Source organism: Mobula hypostoma, chromosome 28 (assembly GCF_963921235.1).
Source record: "Mobula hypostoma chromosome 28, sMobHyp1.1, whole genome shotgun sequence".
Classification (NCBI taxonomy): Eukaryota; Metazoa; Chordata; class Chondrichthyes; order Myliobatiformes; family Myliobatidae; genus Mobula; species Mobula hypostoma.
This window is the reverse complement of record NC_086124.1, coordinates 20,420,448-20,426,801: the sequence shown is the minus strand read 5'-3', so window position 1 is coordinate 20,426,801 and position 6,354 is coordinate 20,420,448.

The following is a 6,354-nucleotide window of genomic DNA, read 5'->3' as shown; positions in this document are numbered from 1 at the left end:
AATTAATTTATTGAGTTGCAGTGCAGATTAGACTCTTCCAGTGGCTGCTTTATTCAGTGCAGGTGGGACCGAATAAAGTGTTCACTGAGTGTGTATAGACACATGATTGTGCAGGGATTGGTGGGATATGGGTCAGGTACAGAAACATTCGGCTGAATTCAGCAGTTTGCTCGGCACAGATTATCTCTCTACAATGTCTCCCCCTGCTGTCCATAACCGGTTCTGCAACAGCAGATGTTTAAACTGACGGCATCCCACACAGGCTTGACAGTGGATCCTTGGGTCCAATCCCACAGCAGTTATCAGAGAACGACCCCTCAGTGAGGATGAGAGACAAATGTATGCAGGATAGAACTCAAGAAGGTGGCCAAAAGTCTCCTTGGTGAGTGGGATAAAAGAGAATCCCAAGGTATTGCATTGAACCAGAATCAGAATCTCTGGCATATATTGTGAAATTTATTGACTGTGTACAATGCATTGCAACACAAACAACAGAGAAAAAACTGAATTACAGTAAGTACATATATAATATTTAAGTTCAATAAGTAGTGCAAAAATAGAAATAAAAAAGCAGTGAGGTAGTGTTCCTGGGTTCAATGCCTATTCAGAGATCTGATGGCAGATGGGAAGAAGCTGTTCCTGAATCATTGAGTGTGTGACTTCAGGCTTCTGTACCTCCTTCCCGATGGTATCAATGAGAACAAGGTGTGGCCTGGGTGATGGGGGTCCTTAATGACGGATGCCACCTTTTTGGGGACTTGAGGGTCGGGAACCGGGGGAGGTGCTGATGTTTGGAATAACTGGACAGGGGTGGGGTACCGTGTGACTAACTTGTGTTGGAATCTAGCATGGAAAAGGACAAGAAAGGTAGTGAGCATGGTGTGGGCCTTGCTAGTTTGCATGGGAATGCTGAGATTAAGGAGGTGGTGGTGCTGGGTGTCCTGAGAGACCCCCAGTCAATGAAGAGGAGGGATGTGAGCATGGCCTTTTACAGAGCAGGTCATGGCAGACAGGCTCGGCTGAGCTTTTTCAGGAGATGCCGAAGGCGATCGGCAAGGGTAGGAGAGCGGCTGTTGTCCACATGGACTTCAGTAAGGCATTTAACAAGGCCCCTCATGGTAAACTGCTCTGGAATATGACGATGAATGGTGATTGTGAACTTGCATTCAAAACTGAAGCTGGAGGACACAAGGCAGAGGAACAGAATTAGGCCATGAGGCCTGTTGAGTCTGCTCCACCTTTACATCGGTTATGATCCATCTCACCTCCAATCTCCTGCTTTCTTCCCATTAACGCTCTGACGAATCCAGAACCTATCCACCTCCACCTTAAATATATCCAATGACCTGGCCTTCACAGCTATCTGTGGCAAAGAATTCCGCAGATTCACCACCTTCTGCCTAAAGAAATTATTCCTCACCTCCTTTCTAAAGGGAAGTCCCTCTATTCTGAAGCTGTGCCCTCTGGTCCTAGACTCCCCCAGTATAGGAAACATCCTCTCTACGTCCATTATCTCTCAGCCTTTCAATATCCAAAAGGTTTCATTTAAATCACATTTCCATCATCCGGACGAAAGTGTAGCTAGCTGATTGTTAAATGTGAGACTAACGTTGTTGATGGTGAGTCACGGTGTCAAAGAATTCATCAAGATAGAGGACAGTTGGAAATGTGGGCAGAGAAATGGCGGATGAAGTTTAATCCAGATGAACATGAGGCATTTTAAAAAAAGGATTGGTCTATTCTATCTATGTGTCTCATAAACTTATGAACCTCAATCAAATCTCCTCTGGACCTTTGTCGCTCCAAAGAAAACACTCCAAGTTTTTCCACCTTCTCCTGATAGCACATGCTCTCAAAACCAGGCAGCATCCTGGTAAACCTCTTCTGCGCCCTCTCCAAAGCTCAACGTCCTCTGCCAGGTGACCAGGACTGTATGCATTATTCCAGATTTGGCGTAACCTGACTTTTATAAAGTTGTATCTCAACCTCTTGAACTCAATGCACTGCGAACTAAAAACAAGCATCCCATAAACCTTTTAAACCACCCTGTTGACCTGTGTAGACAGTTTCATGGATCTATGAACTTGGACATCAAGATCTCTCTGCTCAGCAAATCTATCAAGAATCTTGCCCTGAAGAGCACACTGACTGCCAGCATTTGCCCTAACCAAGGTGCAGCACCTCACATTTATCTGGGTAAAAGTCCGCCTGCTATTTCTCAGCCGATATCTGCAACTGATCATCAGTGTATCGCACTGTATGCTTTGCCAGTCCCATACGCTATCCATAACTCCACCTATAGAACATAGAACTTCGAAACTCTAGCACATTACAGGCCCTTCGGCCCACAATGTTGTGCCGACCTAGTAACCTACTCTAGAAGCTGCCCAGAACTTCCTTACCGCATAGCTCTCTATTTTGCTAAGCGCCATGTACCTATCTAAGAGTCCCTTAAAAGACCCTATTGTATCCACCTCTACCACCTTCACTAGCAGTGCATTCCATGTACCCACCACTCTGTGTGTGAAAAACTTACCTCTGACTTCCTCCCTGTACCTACTTCCAAGCACCTTAAAACTATGCCCCCTTGTGTTAGCCATTTCAGTCCTGGGAAAAAGCCTCTGACTATCCAGATGATCAATGCCTCTCATTATCTTACACACCCCAATCAGGTCACCTCTCATCCTTTGTCGCTCCAAGGAGAAAAGGCCAAGTTCACTCAACCTATTCTTGTAAGGCATGCTCCCCAATCCAGGCAACATCCTTGTGAATCTCCTCTCTATAGTATTCACATCCTTCCTGTAGTGAGGTGACCAGAACTGAACACCGTACTGCAAATGGAATCTAACCACGTATTATATATGCAATCCTGAGGATTGGCTGGTGGCGTAACTCTAGGGCGTAACCCTGCAGACTATACACAACAACCCCAACTTATGAATCTTCAACAAACTTACAAACCCACGCTTCTACTTCCTCAGCCAGGTCATTTATAAAAATCACAAAGAGGAGGGGTCCCAGAACAGATGCCTGAGGCACACCACTGGTCACCGTCCTCCATGCAGAATACAAACCATCCACAACCACCCTTTGCCTTCTGTGGGCAAGCCAATTCTGGATCCACAAAGCAAGGTCTCCTTAGATCTCATGCTTCATTACTTTCTGAATGAACCTCACATGGGGAACCTTATCAACTGCCTTACTGAAATCCATACACACTGCATCCACTACTCGACCTTCATCAATGTGTTTTGGTACATTGTCTCTGGCCCACCAAATGTGTGGAATGTGAGGTGCAAAACCCCTTGCTTGTGTGGATGCTGTGTGATCAGTTCCCCCTTTACAGGTCAGTAACACAAAATAACAGACAGCACACTGCAAAATAACACTACCACAAAATGATACTATCATGAAATAACGGAAATAACAGAACCATGAAATAACAGAATACACCATATGGGAACTAAACAATTTAGCTTTATAATTCTTAATTTGACAAAAGGGTTAATAAAGAAAGCAAAAAGAAAAGGGCCCATTTTAATGAGGCAGTCTAATGTGCTCAAGTTGGAGCTCACAGTTTCCCTTCCATTGGTCCTCCATCGATTTCCCTGGGCTTTGTCGACTCCAGGTCCACTCCATCCTGCTGGCTACAACTTCTCCTTTCAGACATCTTCTCTGTTCATCTTTCGCCGAACAAAAGACTCAGATCACCTTGTTCTCAGGCACACAACAATAAAAAACACTCTCTTCATTGGATGGTGTATATTCCAAAGCTCCAGTTATCTCTAGCCATGACCCAAACACTGCTGCTACAGAAAAGCCATTACATTAGCAGTGAAACCTTTCCCAGGGTATTACATATAGATGTAACATTACCTCATGGCTGTTGATCTTAATTCCACAGTTGATGAAGGTCAACATACCATACGCCTTCTTAACAACATTGTCAACCCGCGCAGCAGCTTTGAGTGTCCTAGGGACATGGACCCCAAGATCTCGCTGATCCACGACCACCCTTTGCCTTCCTTGGTCAAACGATTTCTGGATCCACAAAGCAAGGTCTCCTTAGATCCCATGTTTCATTACTTTCCCATCTGCTCCTCGATGTCTCTGTTACTATTGGGGAATTTATAAAAAAGCACCCGGTAGAGTTATTGCCCACTTCCTGTTTCTGACTTCCACCAACAATGACTCAGTAGAAAGTCCCTCCATGACTTCCTCCTTTTCTGCAGCCATGACACCACCTCTTTTGCCTTCCCCGCTGTCTTTCTTGAAACATCTAAAGCCTGGCAAACTCAGCAGCCATTCCTGCCCCTGAGACATCTAAGTCTCTGTAATGGCCTCAACATCATAGTTCCACGTACTAATCCACGCTCTAAGTTCATCGTCCTTGGTGTCTTGGTATTGTGACGGGGTCCTGAATTGCCCCTGTGAACTGTGCTCGTTTACCCCTATTAACTGTGCTTTTAAAAAGAGAGTGAGGGTTATTTAACACCAACGACTTGTTTTTAAAAGAGAGAGAGAGAGAGATGAAGACTGCTCATAGGTCGTTTATACTTTCTTCAAGGATATTTGCCTGCTTGTACATTTCTTACACAGAGAGAGGAAGGAGGAGTTATTTGAGTGACAGTTGATGCTCAGCACAGGAAGATAAAATAGAAGGTGAGATGATAGACCTCAGGTACATGTTTTGGACACTGAATGAGCTTTGCTGTGCCTGCAGAAAAAGTGGGGTTTTGGAGGATCGATCAGGCAGATCGATCAGTAGCTCTTGCAGTGAAAAGAAAAGGCAGTGACCGGTGGGGAGTTGTCCATGTGTCCACCCTTGCCTGGGTGATATCTCCACCACAGAAAACTGGTCCCCTTCGTATGTTCACAGTCGGTGACTTATAAAGGATATCAGAGGACAACAGGAAGATCGACGGCGTCAGCTCTCCTGAAGACTCAAATATCTCCCCCTCTCCCTCTCTCCATCACTACTCAACTCAATACCACGAACTGAACTGAACTGAACTCATCAACATAAGACTGTATCTTTTTACCCCTAAAATTGAAGAAGCTTGGTTTTCATATATGTTTCCACATTTACTGATATACTTAGTTATATATATAATCATTGCTAACCTGTTCGATTTATCTACATTTATATTACTGTATTGTGTAGTTACTAATGAATATTATTAAGTAATGGCAATACTGGACTCCAAAGTGTTTTTCATCTCTGCTGGTTCTTTATTCCCATCACGGGGTACGTGACAAAATTGGGGCCTGCGTCCGTGATATGAAGAAATTGTGGGAGGCTTGTTTGAGTTGATTGGGGAAAATCACTTTTGATTTGGTTGTGTGGAAATACAGCAGAAATGGATGTTAGTGTTGAGAAGTTTCTGTTGGAACCAACCCCAGAAGCGTTGGGTGATGTTACGAGGGTTGTGCTGTCGGGAATTTCTCAAAAGTTAAGACTAAAGGTGACACTATAATGAGGAGAGGACACATACAGATGATAATAGCCCAGCATTATATAGATAAGGGAACGTTTGATGAGGAGGCGTCAGAGTTGTTTGTTGGAAGGAAACCTACTGAGGCTGAGGTTCAGTTGAAATTCCAATTGAAATTAAAACAGCTCAAGGCTGTTGAAGCAGAAACGAGGAGGGTCCGTGAGGCTAGAGAGGCAGACAAACAGAGGGAAGAGGCAGAAAGACACAGACAGTTTAAAAGGAAGATGTGGCAGCTGAGAGGTTTAGTGTCAGACCCTGCCGATTTTTACAGCTCGGAAGGGCTTGTTTTGTTTGATGAAGTTAAATGTTGTGTTCCTGATGATGTAAGGGCATACCTAAATGCAGAGGATGCTGCCACTCTGCGGGGGTCTGCTAAGAAAGCAGACGAAATTGTTTTAACCCACGAGCTTGAGTTTACTCCAGATGAAAGTTTGCCAGAGAAGAGCTGGGAGGTTCAGGGTGACCTTGAATTTGAAACTGATGACAACCCAGAAGAGGCAGCTGTCCCAATTGCCTGTGTTCAGGTTGTTGAAGTACCTATGAGTTCATAAGGTTCGGATCCTTGTGTTGAAGCTCAGTTAAAGTCTGAGGTGTCTGACTTAGTTGTAAAGGAATGCAGTTTTTTTGTGTCAGATGATCTTGGTTCAGCGAATAAGGGGTTAACCTTGATACCAGTAGAATGTGAGGATTCTCAGTCACTTGTTTTAGACAGTGTTTTAAAAGTTAGTGATGAAGTGAAAATTAATGAGGTCAGTTTTAATAAAAGTAATGGAAAAAGTGCTATTCCTAGACTTTTGGATAAAGTACTCGGAAAGGTTGGATTGGTTGCGCAACCTTTGACCTTGCTTGCAGGACAAGG